This window comes from Chrysochloris asiatica, unplaced genomic scaffold, assembly GCF_000296735.1.
Source record: "Chrysochloris asiatica unplaced genomic scaffold, ChrAsi1.0 scaffold00003, whole genome shotgun sequence".
Classification (NCBI taxonomy): domain Eukaryota; kingdom Metazoa; phylum Chordata; class Mammalia; order Afrosoricida; family Chrysochloridae; genus Chrysochloris; species Chrysochloris asiatica.
Genome location: NW_006408521.1, coordinates 48,609,837 through 48,621,289, shown reverse-complemented (window position 1 = coordinate 48,621,289; position 11,453 = coordinate 48,609,837). Strand labels below are relative to the sequence as shown.

General features: G+C 42.0%; 1 pseudogene; it reads left to right on the top strand.

The window, feature by feature from the left end:
• The first annotated feature begins 8,878 nt into the window (after window positions 1-8,878).
• On the top strand, window positions 8,879-9,785 carry LOC102814482 (annotated as a pseudogene).
• The last annotated feature ends 1,668 nt before the right edge of the window (window positions 9,786-11,453 follow it).

Below are 11,453 nucleotides of genomic sequence, written 5' to 3'. Positions count from 1 at the left end.
TGAATCAGAACTGACTCTATGGCATTTAACAACAACAACAACCATTACTATGCGTCAGCTCTGTGCCAGTTACTTTCACCCATTGTCCATCAAGGGTTCTCTTCAATAGCCCCAGAAGGTCAGCAGTATGCTTTAGACAAACTTTATATTTTCAAAAACTGAAGTTTCTGCAGTGTGATGGTTCAAATTGTGTGTCAACTTGGTTGGACCATGATTCTCAGTAGTTTAGCGATTTATAATGATGTAATTTGGCAGTTAAAGAGCTCTGGTTGGTGTTGTTATGTGCTGTGGAGTCGGTTCTGACTGACAGCGACCCTGTACAGGGTTTCCAAGGCTGTAAATCTTTACTGGAGCAGAAAGCCTCATCTTTCTCCCGTGGAACAGCTGGTAGTTTCGAACTGCTCTGGTAGCATAGTGGTTATGAATCAGACTGCTATCCTTGGGATGAGCAGTTCGAAACTACCAGCAGTTCCACAGTATAAAGATGAGGCTTTCTGCTCCAGTAAAGATTTACAGCCTCGAAAACCCTGTACAGGGTCGCTATGAGTTGGAACCGACTCCACGGCAATAACAATAACAACAACAATTTGGCAGTTATGTAATTGTACAATTATTCCCCATGATCTGATCTGATGTGACCAGCCAATCAGTTGTAAGGAGCATTTCTTTGGGGGTGTGGCCTGCATCAAATATATACACATACATACACATAAACATGTTTTGGCAAAGCTTTCGTGTTTGTTCTGAACCTTGCATCCAGCTCATCATCATCTGATCTTTGGGTCTTGAGAGTCATCAGCTCTGTAGGCTGGGAGCCAGCAGCCTGCTGACCTTGGATTCATCAACCCCTGCAGCTTGAATTTGATGCAATCATCAAATTCATGTCACTACATGAGCAAAGAGAAGTCTCAGTCTGTCCTCGGACCATGGGCTTGGTACTTTGCAGCCTCTACAACAATGTGAGCCATCTCCTTGAGATAAATTGCTCTCTTAGCATGCTTTGAGAGAGTGCTGGCTCCAAGGTTTGTTTTGGGAAGGCTTTCTGCTCCTGAAAATGTTTACAGCCTCACAAACCTCATTCAGGTGATGTATGAGTCAGAAGTGACTTGATGGCACTTAGCAACAACAATATAATCTTTGCTGGTTTTTCTTCTCTAGAGAACCCAGCCTAAGATATCCAGGATAAAGGATTTTCTTTTGAATTTTTTATTGTGAATTATGTGATAGTGTACATGGGAGAACACCAGCTTTACATTCATCCTCTCGTATTTTGTTTCATTGCAATGATTACAATTCCCTCCATGCATCATCAAACAACCAAAGGATTCACCCCTTAAGTCTGCCCCCCAGTCGTCAGCACACAGCCCCTCTCCCTTCCTGAGTCCAGAGTCCCCAGCCACTCCGTCTCTCCACATCATTGTCTCTGCCTCCATCTCTGGTGTCACTGCTTCTCTGGATAGGGTTCCGCACTCTGCTCATCTCCCTTGATGGTTCCAGGTACCTCCACTCCTGGACTACAGAGTCAACCACTCCCCTCCTTTTGTTACAGAACATCTACCATTACATTTCTGATGAGGACTCCGTTTTTACTCTTTTGGTGAAATCTTTTTTTTTTTTTTTAAGTTTGTATTGTGGATTGAGTGAAAGTTTACAGGGCAGATCATCAGCTTTACATTTAGCAAATCATACACCTTGTTTCATTACAATGATTAAATTCCCCTCCATGTACCATCAGTTAACAGTATTTCTCTATATTCACTTTAGCTCTTTTTCAAAAAAACAAAACACTCAGGCATATATAATTATTTATACCACCAAAGAGCACATTCTGCAAGTCTACCTCATTCCTACCATCTCTTAATCCCTCTTTTCTCATTAATCTACAGTCCTTAGCCACTCCACCTCTCCATGTTCCCATCTCTGCCTCCATCTCTGGTGTCGCTGCTTTTCTGTATAAGGTCCCGCATTCCATTTGTGCTCTTCTCCTTGATGGTCCTAGGATCCTTTGTTTCTGGACTGAAAGATTAACTGCTCCCCCATTTTTGTTACAAAACTACTTTTACAATTGTGACAGTTGCAATTAGTCATGACAACAATTACTCACTATTGAATAGTAAGAATCTTATCCACATCTCTTTTAACCAGACCTACCTAGACAAGATGACAACTATTCAGTGGGGACTCTTTCTTCCCCTACACACTCTTAAACTCCCTCTTGAAATGTTATAAGCCAGTCACTTTGTGCCTTTATCGCCGCCCTCATTTTAGGTAGCCAATGTCTAACTTACCCATCCCTCTATACCCTGTGTACAGAGGGGATAGTATTGATATTTGATGAGAAGACTCCTTCCCTCTCTGTTGGTATTTAGAGTTACTACCTCTATAAGTAATAGCTCAAGTTCATAAAATTGTAGCAATTTACCCTTGTTTCTGTTATCAAAAATTGTTGGTTTTTTTTTTTTTTTTTTTTTTTTTTTAATCTTCCTCTAGTCAAGTTCTGATTATCAAGCCATTGAGGCTAGGTCAAATGGGTACTTTCTGCAACTTTGAGTGTTCTTGTGCCTCTCCCCTCATTTCATATCAGCTGCATGCTTCAGTCTTAACTCTAGCCCTCTGTGGCTATGTCCTTGTCCATGGACTCAGGTGTCCCCAGGTCTCACCACATATTGGACCAGCATCCCTTCCTCTTCTCTCTCTCATCTCCAGGTCAACGGGAGTCAATGGGGCATGGTTTAACTCAGCCCATTTCTTCATTGCTGCCTTTCTCCCTTTTCCACTCACCAGTAGACCAATGTGCTCACCAGCACGCTTACATGCCTGCTTATGTGTTCCCTTTGAGTTTCAGTCTTTGGGGAGGTTTGTCCTGAAGGAACTTGGTTGCTTGCCTTGATGGCTTCCTGATAAACAGCTTGCTTATTCTTGTAGTAGCCAGTCATGCTGACATTTTTGTTTTGGGTTTTTCCTGATGATCTTCTGTTGCTCTAGCTGTTCCAGGCTGGTCTGCTTGTCCTTTCTAGTGGGAATGTCCCACCTCAGAAGGTTCTGGATGGGACTCAAGATTCCACCCAATGTCCTATACTCTGCAAAATCTTCGAAAGAGGCCTGTTTCACTGGACAAGTTCTAGAACCCCTTTTAGGTATACCAATCAGTTATAGGCTGAAAAGGGGCTTACAAGTTTTCTGTAATCATGTTTCACAACATTCCTTTCTATCCCACTCAAGTGTCTATTTTACAATAGCAGGCAAGGGAAACCAATATTCATAAGACAGTCAAGCATCTTAGTATTATTTCCCCTCTTTTAAACTATGCCTAGATCCCTATATCACAGAGCCCTGTTTCTCCAAGGTTAAGCATGCGTCATTATTTACCTCTGTCCCACTTAGCCCATGCAAACCTGTCTCAGTGTTCCTCTATCTACCTTATTCTTCCGCCTCCTCACCCTTCTTGTATTTCCCTCCCCAATATCCGAACTATGATGTGTCTGCCTTTACCCTGTGCTCTACTGTTGCCTCCTTCCACCCGCCCCCAAACCCACCCCAACCCCACCATTGTGGTTACCTTATATTTCTTTAACTTTTCCCTCCATTTAAGACAGTCTATTTTATCCTATAATTTACCTGACCTTCCCACCACCTAGATCTCTGCTCCTCTGTGTTTACCTTCTTTCACATTGTAATTGTTTTGATCATAGACTGACCTCCCAGATCCTCTGAATTTGTTCTTACAGTATTATTCTGTTCTTGACTCTTCCATTTGTCTATTGAGTTCATGGTGATGCTGCCATGTACGTGAATCTCTGGTTGTTGCCTGTTCTTGCTGGTTCTCTGTCCACAGAACTCCTTTTAGGATGTTTTTCATCGCAGGGTTGGCTCTGGAAAAATCCCTTAGCTCCTGTTTATCCTGGAATGTTTTGATTACACCATCATATATAATGGATGGACAGCTTTTCTGTGTAGAGGATTCTTGGTCGGCAATTTTTTTCTTTCAGGGTTTTACATTTGTCTCCCCATTGCTGCCTTAAGGAGCTCTGGCAGCATAGTGGTTATGAATTGGGCTGTGAACCGCAAAGTCAGTAGTTTGAAACTACCAGCTGTTCCATGGGAGAAAGATGAGGCTTTCTGCTCCTGTAAACATTTACAGCCTTGGAAACCCTGTACAGGGTTGCTATGAGTTGGAACCAACTCCATGGCACAGAACCAACCAACCAATTGCCTTCTTGGCTGCATGGTTTCTGTTGAGAAATCCGAGCTTAGTGTGATTTTTTTTTTTTTTTTTTTTTTTTTGCCTTTGTATGTAACACTTCTCTTTTCCCTAGCTGCCGTCAGGATTCTATCCTTATCTTTGATTTTGGAGAGCTTGATTATGATATGTCTTGGTGATTTTCTTTTGGAGTCTATCCTTCCTGGGATTTGTTGAGCTTCTTGGATGTATCTTTTTGCTTCTCAGACTGTTAGGAATATTTTCTTCCAGAAGTTCTTCAACTATCTCTTCTGTGGACTTGTGTGATTCTTCCTGTTCTGGAATGCCGATAATTCTTAATTTATTATTCTTCATGATGTGCAACATGTATCTTAGACCTTCCTCAGATTTTTTATCCTTTTTTTCTGTTTGTTCTTCTGTCTTAGTGGTATTGAGAGATTTATTTTACAGCTCACTAGTTCTGACTTCCATCTTTTTAATTCTACTCCTTTGGCCTTTCAGTGTATTATTGCCCATTTCTGATAGTCTATCATTAATCATTTGGATCTCTTTCTGTAGGTTTTGAATTGTTTCCAATGCTGTATCTATCTTATTTGCTTGTTCCTGTAGTACTTTCCTGACTTCTTCCTTATTTTTCTCAACTCTATTGTAAAGTGTTTTGAAACATTTTATAATCATTTTTCTGAATTCCTTTTCAGGCATTTCCAAAGCCTGTCCTCTTTCCAGTATGGAGTGTATGTCTACCTCCAGCTCATTTGTTTCAGTCACTTTATCTTGTTTCTGGACATATGCTAATATGGTCATCCATTTCTGTTTTTTGGGCATATTCAGTGGTTAGCTGTGGCCTTAAAACTTAGATGGGTGTGTATTTTGGTATTTTTTATGCTTTCTGGTTGCCTCCAGGTAGATGTGATCAGGAGATGGGCTTCTCTTTAAACTCTTCTTCCTGAAAAATTTTAAGATGCCAGTGCTGGTCGTTATGATGTAATTCAGTATTTAATTTTCAGCCTGTTTCCTTTTTAGTCTGCCTGTCCTGCTCCACAATCCCCATTCAGGCCTTTTTCCTAGTGATAAAAAGTTCAGGGCCAGCTGTGGCCATTTTGCACTGCTATTTGGTTTTAAGTGGAAAGTGTCACTTTAAATTTAGAGGAGATCTGTGTGCATGCATAATAGAACCCTCCAGGGGTAGGGGTGGGGTGTCCACTCGTTCAGGCACTCCCTCTAGTCACCAGAATGGAGGTGCACAACGAGAGGCCAATAAACAGATACAGAAAGAAGAATGTCCACACCTTAATCTCTGTGGTTCTGTCAGGCACCTGTGGCTGCTCTTGATACTTCCCCAGTTCGATCTCACCCAAGATGGCTGCTCAGGGAGCAGCTGAGTGCCTTGGAGTAGAAAGCAATGGATTTCTTCCTTCTACAAATTCCACTGGCTATAAATCTTCCAACTTTCTAAATATTTCTTTATAAGTGGTTCAGACCTGCTTGGTCTGGTATTCTGTGTTGTTGCTCACTGCACTTCCACCCAATCCGTCATCTTGTTTGTTTCTCCTAGGATAAAGGATTTTCCTAGAAGCTCATATTTCATAATGGCAGAGCACTACTCAAACCCAAGAGATGTGCGTCATTCCTTAGCTTGGCTGAGGGCTCTGTGACCTGGTCTCTCCTCCCTTTGAGAATCTATTTGGGCTCATCTTAAGGTTTTCTTCTTGTTCAAAATGTCATCTGTCTCCATTTGCCATGTTGCTATCCTAGGAAGGGGTAGGAGAACAGCCTGAGAAATGAAATGTTTTCTAACCAGAACTATGGGAGGATTGTGATGAAGTCCATTCTGAAGGCTGCTGGTGCTGCAGTTTCCAAGAAGGGCACTTTGCAAACTGTAAAACTGCTGTATTTGTGTAAGGTAGAAGTTTGCAAGCTGTGGTGATTTGGCCCCAGGACAATTGGTAATGTCTGGAGACAGATTTTGTTGTAAAAAAATGGAGTTGTGAGTATGGGATCAAATTGACAAGTGTGACTTGAAGGGTTATATAGGGAACTTAAGGGGCAGTGAGTTTGTGTTCCTTGGGCAGGAACGGTTTCGAAAAGGAGGGTGAGAATTGTTGCACAATTCCACGAATATAACCAATGCCAAATGTCCCACAATGCAAAGGACAGACAGACCTCACAGTAAAGAATTATCCAGTGCAAAACATCCAGTGCTGAGAGTGAGAAAGCCTGGTATAAGAAGTTATTAAAACCTGCTGCTGTCAAGTCAAGTTCAACTCATGGCAACCCCATTTCCATAGAGTAGACTTGCTCCATAAGGTTTTCAAGTAACAGGTAAAAGACCAGACAGCTGGATCTCATAGCAGGCAGCTCTTTCCCAAAAGATATGTGTTTTACAGCTATGAATGTGGGAAAAATGATGAAAACTTCTTAGATATTATCAAACATCTTAAGGCAATGAGTTACTGGACCTGGGGACTCAAAATCATAGTCTCAGGGGACACCATGGTTAATTGGCATAACATAGTCCACAAAGATCATGTTCTACATCCTACTACTTAGGTGAGTAGCGTCTGGGATCTTAAAAGCTCATGAGCAGTTGTTTAAGGTGCAGCTACTGGTTTTTCCATGTGTGGAATCAATTCGTCCAACAGACTAATGAAATGTGAACATCCTTCACCATGACTCTCAGACCAGAAGAGCTAGAAGATGCCTGATAGACTGGTAGAAAACGTAGAGGAAAACTCAAAATTATTTGAAAAAAGAAATAAGAAAGACCAGGCTTACTGGTCAGAAAGAGACTGGAGAAACCCAAGTCACCCTTCAGGTCTGGAAAGGAACTCTCCCTCATGGCCCACGTTTCAACCAAGTAGTAGATAGGGTTATGGGGGACAACAACACTAGTAAGGTATGCTCATCCTGGAATAACAATCGTTCAAAATCAAAAGAGCAACAGTTACCTGAGGACAAAGTTGAGAAAGAATGGCAAGGTGGGTGGAATGGAAATAGGAACCACAGGAAGGAAGTAGGATAACTATTGTAGCATGGAGGAGATTGTAATCACTGAGATGAGACAAAGTGGATGATTTATTGAATGTAAAACTGATGATCTGCTCTGTAAATCTTCACTCAATTCACAATAAAAGCTTTAAAAAAATAAGTTATTTAGAGAAGCAGCTATCATGAGATGCATGAATCTGAAAGGAGCTAGAAGTTGAGTCAGAGTGCTAATGTGCCAAAGCTTTGGGTTTCTGAGCTCTTGTCTTAATTATCTAGCATGGCTGTAACAGAAATACCATGGTGGATGGCTTTAACAAACAGAAATGTATTCTCTTAGAGATTAGGAAGCTGGAAGTCTGTATTCAGAGTGAAGAGTTTAGGGGAAGGCTTTCTCACTGTGCTGGCTCCGGAAAAAAGGTCCTTGTTTCCTTTCAGCATCTGGCCCAGCATTCCTTTGGGGACCTCTATGTGTCTTGGCATTGATCTTTCCCTGGATCTAGGAGCTTCACAGTAGATACATTTCACAAAAGATATACTTCACTGTTGGTTTTTCTTTCTTGGTGGTAGTAGGTTCCTCTGAGCTTTGCTTACATATTTAATCTCTTTTATATCTCAAAAGAGACTGACTCTAAAAAAAAGAGAGAGAGAGAGAGAAACTGACTCAAGATATAACCTAATGCTGTAGACTGCATCTGGCCTCATTAACATCAGAGAAGTGAGGATTTACAACATAGAGAATTATTACAGCAGATCAGGGCTGATCACATCATTGATGGGGGGATGATTACATCGTATTACATCTCAGCATGAAGATGCTTACTACAGCTTAACTCCCTAAACCACTGAGAATCCTGGCCTAGCCAGTTTGACTCAAAACCTTAACTATCACAGACTTTAAGATTAAGTTCCAAGAGAAGTGGCTCCCTGGGATGGTTTTCATAGTCCCTTCAACTATGGAGCTTCAACTAAGGAGCTTTTCATAGTCCCTTCAACATAGTCCCTTCAACTAGGAGCTTCAGTTTCCAGCAAATCCTGCTTTGACAGTGAACTCACTGAGGGCAGGGAATGTGTCTTACTCATCTTTCTCTCTCTCACAGCACTGTGCAGGAAGAGAGAAGGAGGATTTCACTAGTCTAATGGCAATCAGAATTATGCTGTTAGAGGATGTTGTTGTTGTGTGCCATTGAGTCGGTTCCGACCCATAGCAACCCTGTACAAGGTTTCCGAGGGTGTAAATCTTTACGGGAGTAGAAAGCCTCATCTTTCTCCCGTGGAGCAGCTGGTAGTTTCAAACCGCTGACCTTAAGGTTCTGCACTACAAAAGAAAGGTGACTGCACCTTACAGAAGCTTTCTTCTGAGTCCATACCAGGAAGAATCTTCTGCCATCTAGAGATTCTCTGGAGTCCATCCAAAGTCTGCATGAAATAGCATGATGTGGCAGGTGACTAATGTGACAAGCCAGGGCTGCCTTACCACATCCTCAGAGCTCCTCATGTGTGCAGGAGCACCTGACAGTGCGCTCCTTTTCTAGAAAGCTTTGGATTTTCATGCCCTTCTGTTGTTAAAGGCTTTGTCAAAAGCTTATACACAACCCTGGTTTGATTCCATCCTGCGCAGCTGTTTTCAGTAGCAGCAACCCGGTTCTCTTCGCTCTTCTTCTCTATCACCTAAGTGCGCACCATCACCCCATGGAGGACATGAGCCCCCTGAGGCCCCAAAACTATCTCTTCGGTTGTGAACTAAAAGCCGATAAAGATTATCACTTTAAGGTGAATAATGATGAAAATGAGCACCAGTTATCATTAAGAACGGTCAGTTTAGGAGCTGGTTCCAAGGATGAATTGCACATTGTTGAAGCAGAAGCAAAGAATTATGAAGGTAGCCCAATTAAAGTCACACTGGCTACTTTGAAAATGTCTGTACAGCCAACGGTCTCCCTTGGGGGCTTTGAAATAACACCACCAGTGGTCTTACGGTTGAAGTGTGGCTCAGGGCCTGTGCATATTAGTGGACAGCACTTAGTAGCTGTGGAGGAAGATGCAGAGTCAGATGATGAAGAGGAAGAAGTGAAACTCTTAAGTATGTCAGGAAAGCGGTCTGCCCCTGCAAGTGATAACAAGGTTCCACAGAAAAAAGTAAAGCTGGCTGCAGATGAATATGATGATGATGATGATGACGATGACCATGATGAAGATGATGATGATGATGAAACTGAAGAAAAGTTCTGATCAAGAAATCTATATGGGACACGCCAGCTAAAAATGCACAAAAATCAAACCAGAATGGAAAAGACTCAAAACCATCAACACCAAGATCAAAAGGTCAAGAATCCGTCAAAAAACAGGAAAAAACACCTAAAACACCCAAAGGACCTAGTTCTGTAGAAGATATTAAAGCAAAAATGCAAGCAAGTATAGAAAAAGGTGGTTCCTTCCCAAGGTGGAAGCCAAACTCATCAATTATGTGAAGAATTGTTTCCGGATGACAGACCAAGAGACTATTCAAGCTCTCTGGCAGTGGAGGAAGTCTCTTTAAGAAAATAGTTTAAACAGTTTGTTAAAATTTTCCATCTTATTTCATTTCTGTAACAGTTGATATCTGGCGTTCCTTTTTTTAATGCAGAGTGAGAACTTTCCCTACCATGTCTGATAAATGTTGTCCAGGTTCCTTTGCCAAGAATGTGTTGTCCAAAATGCCTGTTTAGTTTTTAAAGATGGAACTCCACCCTTGGCTTGGTTCTAAGTATGTATGGAATGTCATGATAGGACATAGTAGTAGCAGTGGTCAGACACATGGAAATGGTGGGGAGACAAAAATAAACACGTGAAATAAACTCAGTATTTTAATTAAAAAAAAAAAAAAAAAGCTTATACACAAGCTTGACTAAAGAAAACCCAGAGTGGCCTAGACATCGAGGCCAAAGGGTTGGAACTCAACACGGACCCCACGTTAACACAAAGTAGGAACAATATATACAGCCCCACACACCACTTCAGAGGTGCCTGTAGATTAGAGGAAACAAGGCCATTCACATTTCACAATTGACTCTTAACAGCAGAGGAAGTCAAGTTCCGCCAAAGAAAACCTCTTTCCAGTCAGGCAGCTTTTAAGCTTTCACATTTACAAGCTGTGGAACAAAGCTGGCCTACAGGGCTAAAGCATTTCTAGTTTGTGCATGACACAGCTGGATGTGAACGCCATGGCTTCTGGAGTATGTGGTGAAAGACACCTGCTCAAAGCCATCAAAGGGAAACACATGTGTGTTCATTCTTATACTGCCTGCCACTCTGGTCTCTCCCAGTGGTGCTCAGCCCTGCCATGTGGCCTGGAAGTGACCTCGAGAGGCTTCTAGATTGAGCGTGTGGCTCCTGGAACAGACACAGGACAGACTTAGAAGACAAAAACTCACTTCTGGTATTACATGGACTTCAATAAGTCTCAAGATATTACTCTCTCCCCACCAGCAATTTAAAAATGACTGCCAGTGGTTTCCCATATGTATCATGTCTGAAATCACCATGAACTCAGCAGGCATACATCTTAGGGTCACTAACCCTAGCTTCCCAGACCCCCTCCCTGCAGCCCTCCCTCATCTCTGTTGTCTCCGTACTCTGTTTTCCATATCATTCTCCTCTTGTCATTGTGTATCATGAGACACAACCCCTTAGCTGACACAACCCCTTAGCTGGCAGTGTTCCTGGTCCAAGGTTTTACCTCCTGTGCAAGACAGTGCCACGAGACATACTGGGTGAGGTATAGAAGATGTGTTTAACTTCAACCTGATGTGTCTGGAACTGCTCTTAATAAACCCTTGGAATTTACTCAATTCCATAAGAACCTATTTGTGTTTTCAGTCTGTGCTGCTGTATCCGTCATTCATTCCAAGGCAGCAGAATCTAGTAGCTGAGTGCTTTGGCTCCAGAATCAGTCAGCTACAAGCTGAAATCGCTGTTCTGCTGCTTATTAACTGTGTCACATGGGTAGCTAGTCTTGATGAGCCAGTTTCTCATCTGTTAAACAGAGATAATCATAGTGTTGATGAGGTCAGATGAGATAATGCATATGAAGTACTTAGCACAGTGCCAGGCATGTAAATAGCCCTCAATAAATGGTAGCTATTCATTTAATCAAAACAATTACAGATAGATTATCTGTTAGGCATATGGCCTACCGCACCAAAGATACAAAAATGCTTCAAGACATTGGCCACTGTCCATAAATGGTTTACAGCCAGAACTGATGGGTGTTATGAAGTGCTATCTT